Source organism: Pseudophryne corroboree, unplaced genomic scaffold, assembly GCF_028390025.1.
Source record: "Pseudophryne corroboree isolate aPseCor3 unplaced genomic scaffold, aPseCor3.hap2 scaffold_213, whole genome shotgun sequence".
In the NCBI taxonomy this organism is placed as follows: domain Eukaryota; kingdom Metazoa; phylum Chordata; class Amphibia; order Anura; family Myobatrachidae; genus Pseudophryne; species Pseudophryne corroboree.
The window spans coordinates 420,283-436,195 of record NW_026968774.1 but is presented as its reverse complement, the minus strand read 5'-3'; the positions used below and the strand labels follow the sequence as shown (position 1 = coordinate 436,195).

Below are 15,913 nucleotides of genomic sequence, written 5' to 3'. Positions count from 1 at the left end.
TGATTTAATTTGCACAGTGCAGTCATCCAGGCAGCATGTCCTTCTCAATGGAATAATCTCTGGTTCCATGGAATCTTCCGCATTGGAATGCTGCGGAACAAAAAGGATTTAAACATTCAGCTTGCTAGCATTCAATGTACCTGCGGTTTGGTTCTAGCACATGGGTCTTCATCCTGTGGCCCTCCAGCTGCTGTGAAACTACACATCCCAGCATGCCCTGCCACAGTTTTGCTTTTAAGGTATGCTAAAACTGAGGCAGGGCATGCTGGGATATGTAGTTCCACAGCAGCTGGAGGGTCGCAGGTTGAAGACCCATGTTCTAGCATGCCTGTTCTATGATGCATGTTCCGTGATGTCACAATCAGCTTGGAATGGGGTGTCTAGCATGCATTTGCTGACAGCCACTTGAGGCAGACACACATCAGGAGATGCAGCATATCGGAGGTCTTCGATGCCTTTCCAGCAAATGCACACCACCAGCTGCTGGTCTGGACACAAAACAATGCCCACAATTGAAGGCTCAAAATGCCCAACTACAGGATTAATGTAAGTAGTGAATTTAGGAATGAATTTAGAAGTAGGAAATTAAGTTAGTTCACAAGTACATTCAAATTCAGATCTAAAGACTAGGTAGGCCTCACGTCCTGGCAGCACCCAGCATTTAAAAATGCCTTGATTATAGGTAGGGAATTAAATGTAGATAAGAAGTAGACACAAAAGAAGACTCCACAGAGCAATTATCAGGTGTCTTTATCAATTTTTGCATTTAAAAAATCAAGCAATTAGGGAACACAATGTTGCGACAATGTAACCCTATTTGCAAAATAGTACTAAATAAGTTTGTCGATGTAAGACATTTGCAAAGGCGCAAACAAAACACGCTGGAAAATGCAACTGAATCTGTTTTTGGAGGTTAGAATAGATGCAGGATCAAGTAGCTCAATGGGTAGGGTGTTTGATTAGAATTTAACAGGTTTTAGGTTTGAATCCTGGGTATGATAGTTTGAGGTGTTATTTAATAAAGCATGTTTATATATTAGTCACACATGGCTTACTTGTACAAATGGCATGTCACCAGTTAGTGCTGACTGCTGATATGCCATTTACACAAACATGCCATGTGTGACTGTATATGCATTTAAGGAGGGCACCCCTGCAATACCACAAACCATTGAGTGTCAAGTATACTAGATATATCTTCATATCTCATGTGCTTTCTCTGAGACCAATCTTGTTATGCCCCTTCCCCACAAGGCATGCGCCTTTTGTCCATATTGCAAAAATGGGGGGGAGGGCATATAATTCTCTGTCACAGGGCACCAAAAAGTCTAGTTATGGCTCTGGTATGCATTATGTAATCTGGCAGACCATCTCTCCAACACTGGCTGGTTGGAATAGAAATCCGGTTATCTATGTGAGCAAATGACCATCAACGATTTACTCTCAAACACTAAAAAATGGACAAAAATGGTCCCCTAAACAAATTGGTTAAATTTTGGGTTTAACCAATTTGTGTAATGACCATTTTTGACCACTTTTCTAGTGTTTGGGAGCAAATGGTTAATTGACATTTGCTCCTATACATTACCAGATTTTCATTCCAACCATCCAGACTGGATAGATAGCCTGACAGATAATTGTGTAGTGTACGCCCAGGATAACTGTTAGTCATGCTTTATTTTATGGCGGCACATAAATGGGTGGACAGATCCAGGGCAAGCACTGCCCACTCATGCATAGTTGTCAACTGATGTGAAGTTCCAGGGGGCAATCTCAGTTATAAAGGGAAGTATCTGGAAATTGTCCCTAGTTAAAAAAAAAAAAAAAAATTTGATCAACTCCATTTATTTAGTATGATATCCCAGGTGATAGGATGCCGGCAGTCAGAACAACATACTTTACTAAATAACACATCTCAAACTACCATACCCAGGATTCAAACCTATAACCTGTTGAATTCTAATCAAACACCCTACCTATTGAGCTATTTGATCCTGCATAAAAATTGTGAACATTATATGAAGCTATTGGTACTTTGCAAAAAAAAAGAATCAGCATTACAACGCAGCAGATCCATGCAGTTTGCAGCCACACACTACATGTATCTGCTCAGCCACAATGCTGATTATTTCTTCACAAAGTACAAGGTGAGCTCCAAACAGAATTCTCTAGCTTAGAATTATACCTTTCTTTGCCAAACCTAGAAGTCGGGCCCCCCACCCTGGGATCCCCCAGAGGGAGGCCTGCACCGTCATGCGGCAGGCTTGTCCGTTTTGGAAGCAGGCTGATGGGCAGCCCAGGATTGCTTCAGTCTGGGCTTGGCAGGTCTGGAAACATGAGCTTGCTTTGGGTATGCCTGACCTTGGGTACGCTTTACCTGGAGGATGAAAGGGCCAAGAAAAGTACTTTTAGCCTTCTGCGTGGTAGGAGTCATACTAGGTAGGCAAGCTGTTTTAGCAGTAGCCAGATCAGCTACAATCTTATTGAGGTCTTCTCCAAAAGGAGATTCAACTGAGGCAGCACAAGGGAACTCTCATCTGGGGACAACAACTGCAGGGAGAACACATATTTTCAGATGAACATGGTAGGGCAGAAGGCTGCCTAATACTGAAGCACCCCCAAACAACAAATCAAATGCAACTTACTTGACAGAGATGTGCCTGAGCAACGGCCCTCCCCAGCCCTATCCCAAATCATACTTATTTTGCATAGGAGATACCATGGTCATGAAGATTGTTCTCCCAGGGTTAGGTTCATTCATTGCATTCTGGGTATGCTGACCCCTGTGATTTCCCCAAATGTGGGAAACTCGACTGCATTATTTGTGGTAGTGGGGGACTGTATTTGTGCTTTCCTCTGGTCAGCTCTGGTAAAATTCAGATTTCTTTGTCTCAGATCTTCCTCTAGCCTTGTTCTTCTTTCGAGAGTTCCCTTGTGCTGCCTCAGTTGGATCTCCTTCACTTGACAGGGGGGTGCCCGAGCAGCGACCCTCCCCAGCTCTAGCCCAACTCCTACTTACCTGCCAGGTGAGATACTATGATCATGAAGTTGCTTCTCCCAGGGCAAGGCTCACCCATTGCACTCTGGGTGTGCTGCCCCTGCGATTTCCCCAAATGTGGGAAACTTGACTGCATAATTTGAGTTTTCCCTGGTCGGCTCTCATGTAATTCAGATCTCTTTGTCTCAGGTCTCTCTCCAGCCTAGTTTGCTGTCTGGTTCCACTTCTTTTTTCTTGAGCCCCTCCCTTCTATACCCTTGTGCACTATCCTGACTTCTCCTCCCGTCTGCTTACTTTGTGCCTCCCAATGCACAATGCAAACTACGGGTAGTGCTGCAGGGCCCACACCCTTTTACTTGCTTTACAGAGCAGCTCTGGAGCTGTTACAGTGCCCAGCTGCTGCAAGAAATCAGCTTGAATGCTTCAGGGGCTGGGGAATGGCCAACATGAGCCCCACACCGAAGGAAGGTGGGGGTGCTTAATGCCAACTAGGGGTCATCCAAGCACCACAAAAGGCCTCCATGCCCTGCACGCTCCTTTTCTCTTTTCATATGCAGACAAGGGTTGAAGCCACCTTTGACCCACTGCTTGGATGACATCACCATATTCAAATCCATCTGCTGCAGGCCATCCCCCAGGAATGCTTGCACTAGTTGTTGCATTTGGTTTGTTGTTTGGGTGTGCTTCAGTATTAGGCAGCCTTCTGCCACCCCATGTTCATCTGAAAATATGTGTTCTCCCTGCAGTTGTTGTCCCCAGATGAGAGTTCCCTTGTGCTGCCTCAGTTGAATCTCCTTTACTTGACAGAGATGTGCCTGAGCAGCGGCCCTCCCCAGCCCTATCCCAAATCATACTTATTGTCAGGAATCGTCTTACCAGACTGGCATCCGTCCGCCGCTGCGGACTCCGTCCTGGCTCCCTGCGGTCACCTGTCACCTATGCCCCTGCCATGGGACATCATCTGGATCCTGGGGGCACTCCTGAACCAGCGGGCGTGTGCGCTCCGCGTCCCCGCTAGGCCGCGGCGTGGGCGCCGCCATGACAGTCTCCAAACAGCTAGTATGCTGCGGCCAATCCGGTGCGTGGCCGCACCCACTTTCCTTTTCTCCATCCAATCCCTGCACACCATGGGGTATATAGGAGGCACAGTTTCACCTCACAGGCATCCTGGACTTTGTGTCATTCTGACAACCTGCATGAAAGGATCAGCTCCTGTCTCTCCTGAGTTCCTGCTAGAACTTATACTCCTGGTGATTCTGCTTACTCCCGTGGAACTTCAAGGCTCAGCAATACCAGCAACCTGCATTGGGCTTCACACTCATCACCACCTTGTGTGCTTCAGCCTGCGGTTGAAGACTAAACTCCAGGTGTGTTCATTTCCTCCACCTGTGACACAGCTTGCTGCTGCCAGTGCCCCATCACCTGCACTGTGAGTTGGTCTCCTGCTAATGCTCAGGTTTGCAATACTTATCATCTGTCTTAGTTCTCCGTTTTAAACCCTGCTCTGGTTCCCACACCAGAATCATTCCATTGACTTTCATTCCGTTGTTTATAATTCTGGATATGATTTCTCAATTCACCTATCACCCATTGCCATAGACTTTGTTATCATTTCAAGTATTGACTTTTTCATCTGCTATTATTTCTGCTGCATTTCTGTTATAATTATCTGCTGAATAAATACCATTGCGCTCATGCGCAAGAACGTGTTACAACCTCCTCGTCTCTTTCCTCCTACCTCCACTGACCCACTAGCGCCCCCTCCGGGGACACAGACCAAACACAATCTGACAGTAAGTCCAGGATCGATGGACTCGGATGGTGGACGGAGTGTGGGGTCAGAGGCCTTGCAAAATCTGGTCTCCCGTCTGGATGGTCAAGAGGTTGCGCAGCAGCAGATGCTTCACTTTCTACAAGGGATGTCCTCCCGATTGGATACACTGCAGCAGTCTCTGCCAAGTGTACTCTCACCTACTGTTACCCCAGCACCTGCCAGTGCTGTAAGTTCTTCTGTGTCGGCTGCATCAGCTCCAGTGTCACGTCTGCACCTGCCCGTGCCGAGCAAATATGATGGCAGTCCTAAATCATGTCGCGGGTTCCTAAACCAGTGCGAAATACAGTTTGAGTTATTGCCACATAACTTTCCTACACCAAGGTCCAAGGTTGCCTACATCATTTCCTTACTCTCTGGATCTGCTCTGAATTGGGTGTCTCCCCTGTGGGAACGTGCTGATCCCCTGATCAGTAACTACTCTGACTTCGTGTCAACCTTTAGACGGATCTTTGACGAGCCCGGTCGTGCAACATCAGCTTCGGCAGACCTAATCCAAATTCGTCAAGGTAATCGAAGCATGGGACAATATGTCATCCAGTTCCAGACGTTGGCTGCAGAGGTCCAATGGAACAACCAAGCTCTGGTAGCAACCTTCTGGCACGGACTTTCGGATCGGATCAAGGACGAACTGGCAACCCGTGACATTCCTGTTCAACTGTCTGACTTGATCTCCCTGTGTATAAAGCTGGACTCTCGCATCCGCGAACGCAATAATGAACGCGCTCGGAGTGAGTCTCGCAGAGTAAGGTTCATACCTCCTGTACAGTTTCAGCCTCCCTCTTCTTCTGACGAGCCTATGCAGGTAAATAGGTCCCGCCTAACCCCTGAGGAACGGGCAAGAAGAATACGAGAGAGGCTCTGCCTATACTGTGCTGCTGCGGGTCATCAAATTAACTCCTGCACAATGCGTTCGGGAAACGCCAGGTCCTGACTTGTATGGAAGGAGTCAAGTTGGGATCATTCTGTCAAGCTCCTTCTCAACAGGATCTCATTCTTCCAGTGACGCTAGAAACTTCTGCTGGGCTCCAGTCTGCGTCAGCATTAGTGGACTGCGGTGCTGCAGGAAATTTTATCTCCCAAGCTGCGGTAAACAAATTCTGCTTGTCTACCTGTGAACTTTCTTGTCCTGTTTACATTACTGCTGTGGATGGTAGTAGAATCACCAAAGGGAACATTTCACATCAAACTACCCCAGTGGTTCTGGGAGTTGGATTTCTCCATTCAGAAATTATCAAGTTCCTGGTCATTCCTCAAGCCACCCAGGAGATTGTCTTGGGTATGCCTTGGCTCCAGCTACATAACCCACAGTTCGACTGGACAACGTTGCAGCTTACCTCATGGGGTTCACACTGTCATCAATCCTGCTTAGCCCAAGTGTGTCCTCTTAAGTCCACCGAAGTGAAGTCACAGCCAAGTCTCCCAGCAGTCTATCAAGACTTCGCAGACGTCTTCTGCGAAAAAGCTGCTGATATCCTGCCGCCCCATAGGGAATGGGATTGTCCCATTGATCTCCTTCCTGGCAAGAAGCCACCCAGGGGGCGCACCTATCCTTTGTCTGTTCCTGAAACAGAGGCGATGAGTAACTACATTAAAGAGAATCTTCAGAAAGGATTCATCCGTCCGTCATCGTCACCCGCTGGCGCAGGTTTCTTCTTTGTCAAAAAGAAGGATGGAGGACTGCGTCCATGCATTGATTATCGGGGTCTCAACGACATTACTGTCAAGAATAGTTATCCCTTACCACTCATTACCGAACTGTTTGATAGAGTTAAGGGGGCTCGCATCTTCACCAAGTTAGATCTCCGCGGTGCCTATAACCTCATCAGAATCCGGAGTGGTGACGAGTGGAAGACAGCCTTCAACACTCGAGATGGCCATTATGAATACCTGGTAATGCCATTTGGGTTGAGTAATGCTCCAGCGGTATTCCAACACTTCGTGAACGAGATTTTTCGTGATGTCCTGTATAAGTACCTCGTTGTTTACTTAGATGATATTCTTATCTTTTCTCAAGACCTTCCATCTCATCGCCTACAAGTCTGTGAAGTTCTCCGACGTCTTCGTGAGAACCGTCTCTACGGGAAGTTATCCAAATGCACCTTCGAAGTTCCCTCTATACCCTTCCTGGGGTATATAATTTCCGGATCGGATCTTCAGATGGACCCGGCAAAATTGGAAGCCATTGCCAATTGGTCCATTCCAAACTCCCTCAAGTCTATCCAGCGATTCCTGGGTTTTGCCAACTATTATAGAAAATTTATTCGAGGATTCTCCACTCTCATCGCTCCTATTACCAACCTGACTCGGAAAGGGGCAGATCATTCCAACTGGTCAGAAGAAGCCTTGGCAGCCTTCCGGAAGATCAAGCTAGCCTTTATGTCTGCTCCAGTGCTGTCACAGCCAGATGTCAACAGGCCGTTCGAGTTGGAGGTAGATGCCTCTAATGTTGGGGTTGGAGCTGTTCTCTCCCAGAAGGGATCTGATGGGAAAGTCCACCCTTGTGGATTCTATTCTCGCAAGTTTCTACCTGCAGAAGCTAACTACTCCGTGGGAGATCAAGAGTTATTGGCAATCAAACTGGCTCTCGAGGAATGGAGATATCTCCTAGAAGGGGCCAAACATCCGTTTAACATCTTCACGGATCATAAGAACCTGCTATACCTAAAAGCAGCTCAGTGCCTTAACCCCCGCCAGTCCAGGTGGGCTATGTTTTTCTCACGTTTTAATTTCAGGCTTCATTTCCGCCCAGGTTCACAGAATGTGAAAGCCGATGCATTATCCCGGTCCATGGAATCAGAAGAGGGAACATCTGACTCTGTGCCACATTCCATCCTGAGTCCCGTGGTTTTCGCTACCTCTCAAGTCTCTCCAGCTCCACCTCCGGGTAAGACTTTTGTTTCCCCAGAACTCCGTCCCAAGTTGCTAGCTTGGGCCCACCAATCCAAGTTTACTGGTCATCCTGGTGTCCTGAAGACATTCAAGTTCCTTTCTGCGTCATATTGGTGGCCAAAGATGAAAGTGGACATCCAGGATTTCGTGGCATCCTGTCCAAAATGTGTGCAGCACAAGACTCCTCGTCAGTCTCCAGCAGGTCAGTTACAACCCTTATCAGTCCCCAGTCGTCCTTGGTCTCATCTATCAATGGACTTTATTACTGATCTTCCACCTTCTCAGGGACATAACACTATTTGGGTTGTAGTGGACAGATTTTCCAAGATGGCTCATTTCGTTCCTCTCCAAGGTCTCCCTTCTGCCCCGAAACTAGCCCAGATCTTCCTACAGGAGATCTTCCGTTTACACGGGTTACCCTCCGAAATAATATCTGATCGGGGGGTACAGTTTGTTGCTAGGTTTTGGAGGGCCCTCTGTTCTGCCATGCAGATAAAATTGAAATTCTCGTCTTCATACCATCCTCAGACGAATGGGCAGACAGAGAGAGTCAATCAGGAACTTGAGACTTTCCTACGGCTATATGTGACATCCTCCCAGGATGATTGGTTTAATCTGCTCCCATGGGCCGAGTTTGCCCATAACTTTCGTTACCACACTGCTACAGACACGACACCCTTCTTTGCAGTCTATGGGCAACATCCCCGAGTACCTGAGTTTCAAGAACTTCCTCACGTAGATGTTCCTGCTGCCACTACTGCTCTGACCCAGTTTTCCTCCATTTGGAAAAGAATCCACGTTTCCCTCAAAAAAGCCTCCAGTCGTTACAAGGTCTATGCCGACCGTAAGAGACGTGCAGTTCCCCATTTGAAACCGGGGGACAGGGTTTGGTTATCAACCCGCAACCTTCGTCTCAGGGTTCCATCCATGAAGTTCGCACCACGCTTCATTGGTCCTTACCCTATTGAGAGTGTCATCAACCCAGTGGCTTACAAGTTAAAGTTACCACCTACACTTCGTATTCCTAATGCCTTTCACATCTCTCTCCTCAGACCTCTAGTCCTAAACCGCTTCCAGAATACTCTTCCAGCAGGTCCCAAGGTTCGAACTCAGCGGGGCGTGGAATTTGAGATCAGCAAGATTCTGGACTCTCGTTGCCGGTATGGACGTCTCCAGTACCTGGTCGATTGGTTCGGTTATGGCCCAGAGGAGAGAAGCTGGGTGAATTCATCTGATGTCCATGCTCCTAGGTTGGTCCGTGTTTTCCACAGTACTTATCCCTCCAAACCACGTGGGTGTTCGGTGTCCACCCCTAAAGGAGGGGGTACTGTCAGGAATCGTCTTACCAGACTGGCATCCGTCCGCCGCTGCGGACTCCGTCCTGGCTCCCTGCGGTCACCTGTCACCTATGCCCCTGCCATGGGACATCATCTGGATCCTGGGGGCACTCCTGAACCAGCGGGCGTGTGCGCTCCGCGTCCCCGCTAGGCCGCGGCGTGGGCGCCGCCATGACAGTCTCCAAACAGCTAGTATGCTGCGGCCAATCCGGTGCGTGGCCGCACCCACTTTCCTTTTCTCCATCCAATCCCTGCACACCATGGGGTATATAGGAGGCACAGTTTCACCTCACAGGCATCCTGGACTTTGTGTCATTCTGACAACCTGCATGAAAGGATCAGCTCCTGTCTCTCCTGAGTTCCTGCTAGAACTTATACTCCTGGTGATTCTGCTTACTCCCGTGGAACTTCAAGGCTCAGCAATACCAGCAACCTGCATTGGGCTTCACACTCATCACCACCTTGTGTGCTTCAGCCTGCGGTTGAAGACTAAACTCCAGGTGTGTTCATTTCCTCCACCTGTGACACAGCTTGCTGCTGCCAGTGCCCCATCACCTGCACTGTGAGTTGGTCTCCTGCTAATGCTCAGGTTTGCAATACTTATCATCTGTCTTAGTTCTCCGTTTTAAACCCTGCTCTGGTTCCCACACCAGAATCATTCCATTGACTTTCATTCCGTTGTTTATAATTCTGGATATGATTTCTCAATTCACCTATCACCCATTGCCATAGACTTTGTTATCATTTCAAGTATTGACTTTTTCATCTGCTATTATTTCTGCTGCATTTCTGTTATAATTATCTGCTGAATAAATACCATTGCGCTCATGCGCAAGAACGTGTTACAACCTCCTCGTCTCTTTCCTCCTACCTCCACTGACCCACTAGCGCCCCCTCCGGGGACACAGACCAAACACAATCTGACACTTATTTTGCATAGGAGATACTATTGTCATGAAGATTGTTTTCCCAGGGTGAGGTTCATTCATTGCATTCTGGGTATGCTGACCCCTGTGATTTCCCCAAATGTGGGAAACTCGACTGCATTATTTGTGGTAGTGGTGGACTGTGTTTGTGCTTTCCTCTGGTCAGCTCTGGTAAAGTCAGATTTCTTTGTCTCAGATCTTCCTCTAGCCTTGTTCTTCTTTTGAGAGTTACCTTGTGCTGCCTCAGTTGGATCTCCTTCACTTGAAAGGTAGTGCCCGAGCAGCGACCCTCCCCAGCTCTAGCCCAACTCCTACTAACCTGCCAGGTGAGATACTATGATCATGAAGGTGCTTCTCCCAGGGCAAGGCTCACCCATTGCACTCTGGGTGTGCTGCCCCTTGCGATTTCCCCAAATGTGGGAAACTTGACTGCATAATTTGTGTTTCCCCTGGACGGCTCTCGTATAATTCAGATCTCTTTGTCTCAGGTCTCTCTCCAGCCTAGTATGCTGTCTGTTTCCACTTCTCTTTTCTTGAGCCCCTCCCTTCTATAACCTTGTGCACTATCCTGACTTCTCCTCCCGTCTGCTTACTTTGTGCCTTCCAATGCACAATGCAAACTACAGGTAGTGCTGCAGGGCCCACACCCTTTTACTTGCCTTACAGAGCAGCTCTGGAGCTGTTACAGTACCCAGCTGCTGCAAGAAATCAGCTTGAATGCTTCAGGGGCTGGGGCATGGCCAATATGAGCCCCACACCGAAGGAGGGTGGGGGTGTTTAATGCGAACTAGGGGTCATCCAAGCGTCGCAAAAGGCCGCCATGCCCTGCATATCCCTTTTCTCTTTTCATAAGCAGACGAGGGTTGAAGCCAACTTTGACCCACTGCTTGGATGACATCACTTGCTGCCTTTCCAATGAAGCAAGTTTAATTTAGTAATAGGTGAAAAACCATCCCTACAAAGGTGTTAATCAGATACTTGGCTTTGTGGACACTTTTCAGAGAACAAATTAGTTAGCATAAAAATAAAGCCAGAAAATGAAGAGCTGTTTAATCACTCAATTGGATTTTTCTGCAAGCGTATTTCTTTTTCTCTGCAACCCACTGCTAAGTTGTGCTTCCTAGCTGTTCTTTTATAAAATCACTTAATCAAATCTAACTCTGATTACATCAGAGAAGGCCAGGTACCCTACACCATAAGAGGGGGTTTGAAATTTTGACTTGTCTACTTAAAGATCACCAAAATCTGATGACAAGGTCAATAACATCCCTGGGTGGGATTGAACCACCAACCCTTTGGTTAATAACCAAACACACTAACCGATTGCACCACCGAGACACTTTGCAAAAGTACATACTGACAAAGGTTAATAAGCATTCATCTAGAACGTTTCCTAGAAAAACTTTAAAAAGTCAATAATCTGGAGAGTTTTTGTAAGATGTTTCTTCCATCAACCAATGAAGAAACGCATTGGTACTTTCCCATGATGAGTGAGTGCTTCAGGATCTCTTGCACTTACATGTGCAGCAGAGTACTGCAATGGAAGCATGCTGGGCCCCTTAACCCAGAGGTAGGCAGATTGAAACTATCCTCTGCTATATGCATTTTTTTTGTTAATTAAAGTAATCCAAAACTGGGATTGATATTTTTGCTCTTTTATTTTTACTTAAAGTACAATAACTTTTACCATTTTAATTTGTTTTAATAGTATATTGACAGTATTGTTTTCTTTCAAAAATCCACTTAATTTTCTTTACCCTATTTTTAAAATGGTAATTGACAAAAACAAACTACATTGTCACCAGAAGAGCAATACAAAATGTACAAGTGATATATTAAAATCATCTTTCCAGCTTGAATTTCAATGATGCATTGGGGCAACGATTTTGTGAGAAACATCTTCACCCTTAAATAAAGATTTTCTTAATTCCTTACCTGTGTGCTAATTAGATATCACCTTGTTTTCACATTAAACAGACTTCCACATGAGAAAGCAGCAAGGATGCAGTGGCGTTAATGTTTCCTGGTGTCAACCTGTATTATTTCAGTAGATATTGAAATGAGGATGCATCTTGCTGCCTTTCCAATGAAGCAAGTTTAATTTAGTAATAGGTGAAAAACCATCCCTACAAAGATGTTAATCAGATACTTGGCTTTGTGGACACTTTTCAGAGAACAAATTTGTTAGCATAGAAATAAAGCCAGAAAATGAAGAGCTGTTTAATCACTCAATTTGATTTTTTTGCCAGCATATTTCTTTTTCTCTGCAAACCACTGCTAAATTGTGCTTCCTAGCTGTTTTTATAAAATCACTGAATCAAATCTAACTCTGATTACATCAGAGAAGGCCAGGTACCCTACACCATAACAGGGGTTTTTGAAATTTTGACTTGTCTACTTAAAGATCACCAAAATCTGATAACAAGGTCAATTACATCCCTGGGTGGGATTGAACCACCAACCTTTTGGTTAATAGCTGTACACACTAACTGATTGCGCCACAGCGACACTTTGCAAAAGTACATACTGACAAAGGCTAATAAGCATTCATCTAGAACGTTTCCTAGAAAAACTTTAAATAGTCAATAATCTGGAGAGTTTTTGTAAGATGTTTCTTCCATCAACCAATGAAGAAACACATTGGTACTTTCCCATGATGAGTGAGTGCTTCAGGATCTCTTGCAATTACATGTGCAGCAGAGTACTGTAATGGAAGCATGCTGGGTCCATAGCCCAGAGGTAGGCAGATTGAAACTATCCTCTGCTATATGCGTTTTTTTTTTGTTAATTAAAGTAATCCAAAACTGGGATTGATATTTTTGCTCTTTTATTTTTACTTAAAGTACAATAACTTTTACCATTTTCATTTGTTTTAATAGTATATTGACAGTATTGTTTTCTTTCAAAAATCCACTTAATTTTCTTTACCCGATTATTAAAATGGTAATTGACAAAAACAAACTACATTGTCACCAGAAGAGCAATACAAAATGTACAAGTGATATATTAAAATCATCTTTCCAGCTTGAATTTCAATGATGCATTGGGGCAACGATTTTGTGAGAAACATCTTCACCCTTAAATAAAGATTTTCTTAATTCCTTACCTGTGTGCTAATTAGATATCACCTTGTTTTCACATTAAACAGACTTCCACATGAGAAAGCACAAAGGATGCAGTGGCGTTAATGTTTCCTGGTGTCAACCTGTATTATTTCAGTAGATATTGAAATGAGGATGCATCTTGCTGCCTTTCCAATGAAGCAAGTTTAATTTAGTAATAGGTTAAAAACCATCCCTACAAATGTGTTAATCAGAAACTTGGCTTTGTGGACACTTTTCAGAGAACAAATTTGTTAGCATAAAAATAAAGCCAGAAAATGAAAAGCTGTTTAATCACTCAATTGGATTTTTTTGCCAGCATATTTCTTTTTCTCTGCAACCCACTGCTAAATTGTGCTTCCTAGCTGTTTTTATAAAATCACTGAATCAAATCTAACTCTGATTACATCAGAGAAGGCCAGGTACCCTACACCATAAGAGGGGGTTTGAAATTTTCACTTGTCTACATAAAGATCACCAAAATCTGATAACAAGGTCAATTACGTCCCTGGGTGGGATTGAACCACCAACCTTTTGGTTAATAGCCTTACACAGTAACTGATTGCGCCACAGCAACACTTTGTGAAAGTCCATACTGACAAAGGCTAATAAGCATTCATCTAGAACGATTCCTAGAAACATTTTAAAAAGTCAATAATGTGGAGAGTTTTTGTAAGATGTTTCTTCCATCAACCAATGAAGAAACACATTGGTACTTTCCCATGATGAGTGAGTGCTTCAGGATCTCTTGCACTTACATGTGCAGCAGAGTACTGTAATGGAAGCATGCTGGGTCCATAACCCAGAGGTAGGCAGATTGAAACTATCCTTTGCTATATGCATTTTTTTTTTGTTCATTAAAGTAATCCAAAACTGGGATTGATATTTTAGCTTTTATTTTTACTTAAAGTACAATAACTTTTACCATTTTAATTTGTTTTAGTGCAAATGGCATATCAGCAGTCAGCACTAACTGGTGACATGCCATTTGTACAAGTAAGCCATGTGTGACTAATATATAAACATACTTTATTAAATAACACCTCAAACTATCATACCCAGGATTCAAACCTATAACCTGTTGAATTCTAATCAAACACCCTACCCATGGAGCTACTTGATCCTGCATCTTTTCTAACCTCCAAAAACAGATTCAGTTGCATTTTCCAGCGTGTTTTGTTTGCGCCTTTGCAAATGTCTTACATCGACAAACTTATTTAGTACTATTTTGCAAATAGGGTTACATTGTCGCAACATTGTGTTCCCTAATTGCTTGATTTTTTAAATGCAACAATTGATAAAGACACCTGATAATTGCTCTGTGGAGTCTTATTTTGTGTTTTGTGTTTAGTCTTTAGATCTGAATTTGAATGTACTTGTGAACTAACTTAATTTCCTACTTCTAAATTCATTCCTAAATTCACTACTTACATGAATCCTGTAGTTGGGCATTTTGGGACTTCGATTGTGGGCATTGTTTTGTGTCCAGACCAGCAGCAGGTGGTGTGCATTTGCTGGAAAGGCATCGAAGACCTCCGATATGCTGCATCTCCTGATGTGTGTCTCCCTCAAGTGGCTGTCAGCAAATGCCTGCTAGACACCCCATTCCAAGCTGATTGTGACATCATGGAACATGCATCATAGAACAGGCATGCTAAAACATGGGTCTTCAACCTGCGACCCTCCAGCTGCTGTGGAACTACACATCCCAGCATGCCCTGCCTCAGTTTTAGCATACCTTAATAGCAAAACTGTGGCAGGGCATGCTGGGATGTGTAGTTTCACAGCAGCTGGAGGGCCACAGGATGAAGACCCATGTGCTAGAGCCAAGCCGCAGGTACATTGAATGCTAGCAAGCTGAATATTTAAATCCTTTTTGTTCCGCAGCATTCCAATGCGGAAGATTCCATGGAACCAGAGATCCTTCCATTGAGAAGGACATGCTGCCTGGATGACTACACTGTGCAAATTAAATCACGGAGCCAGTTGGCTTGTGGGTGGCTCTGGTGACTGGGTGGTTGGGTGGGTGGTGTGTCGGAAGTGGAGCGCATGCAAATGATTGTGTATCATCCAGCTAGTGAGAGAGAAAACTCATGCAGGAGTGTTCCTGCTTGTCAGTGGGTTATGCACCTTGCCAGACGTTAAATCTACATAGAGCAGCTGGAGGGGACAAGAGCAGGTTTGCAAAATATAGATAGAAGAGCATATATGCTGGCGCATTCTCCATGATTGTGTCAGCTTATGTTTTGGTGCACTGCACTTTCCTCCACTAAGTTTTAGCCATTTTTGTTAAGCTCAAGTGTAGTTGCTTCTCGGCCTTTTGGCTGTGATCTTGTATCGTGGTTGAAGGGTCTGCTGGAGGGAGGGATTGTTTTCTTCATTGGCGAAAGACCAAAGATATTCCAGGATGGAAGGCTTGGGAACACTATCTGTTTTTCAGTTGTGGAAGAGCACAGAGGTCGGATTGGACTACATTCTATAGTAAAGGATATCTTTCTATTTATTGACCCTCCCCTTATATGTGTCTGTGTTACAATAAAGCTTCGGTTTTGTGAATCCCTCACCCTCTTACACTCCACACCCATAGCCTTATTAACTGTTGTATTATTGTATACTTTAAATGTATAGTGCAGTTCATGATTTATAGTGTAGACTGGCCTGTGCTGTAGTTCTTGAACTGTACTATACCGTCAGCATTTGTATTGTGTTTTGGCTGTGCTGCAACACTGTATTTATGTGTGCAATGTTTATGTATGTTTTTTTTTTAATGTCAATAAAGACTGCTTTTTCAAGCCAATATCTGAAAACAATCAATGTTTATCTTTGAT

General features: G+C 44.7%; 4 non-coding genes across 4 annotated transcripts; all 4 read left to right on the top strand.

Annotated features, from left to right (window-relative positions):
• The first annotated feature begins 2,695 nt into the window (after positions 1 to 2,695).
• On the top strand, positions 2,696 to 2,859 carry LOC135006619 (U1 spliceosomal RNA). The gene has a single exon (XR_010206795.1). It is a non-coding gene; the product is annotated as a U1 spliceosomal RNA (small nuclear RNA).
• A 152-nt stretch (positions 2,860 to 3,011) lies between these two features.
• LOC135006499 (U1 spliceosomal RNA) lies at positions 3,012 to 3,174 on the top strand. Its single transcript, XR_010206692.1, has one exon. It is a non-coding gene; the product is annotated as a U1 spliceosomal RNA (small nuclear RNA).
• Positions 3,175 to 9,981: 6,807 nt separating this feature from the next.
• On the top strand, positions 9,982 to 10,145 carry LOC135006393 (U1 spliceosomal RNA). The gene has a single exon (XR_010206593.1). It is a non-coding gene; the product is annotated as a U1 spliceosomal RNA (small nuclear RNA).
• Positions 10,146 to 10,295: 150 nt separating this feature from the next.
• Positions 10,296 to 10,459, top strand: LOC135006435 (U1 spliceosomal RNA). Its single transcript, XR_010206634.1, has one exon. It is a non-coding gene; the product is annotated as a U1 spliceosomal RNA (small nuclear RNA).
• Positions 10,460 to 15,913: the final 5,454 nt, after the last annotated feature.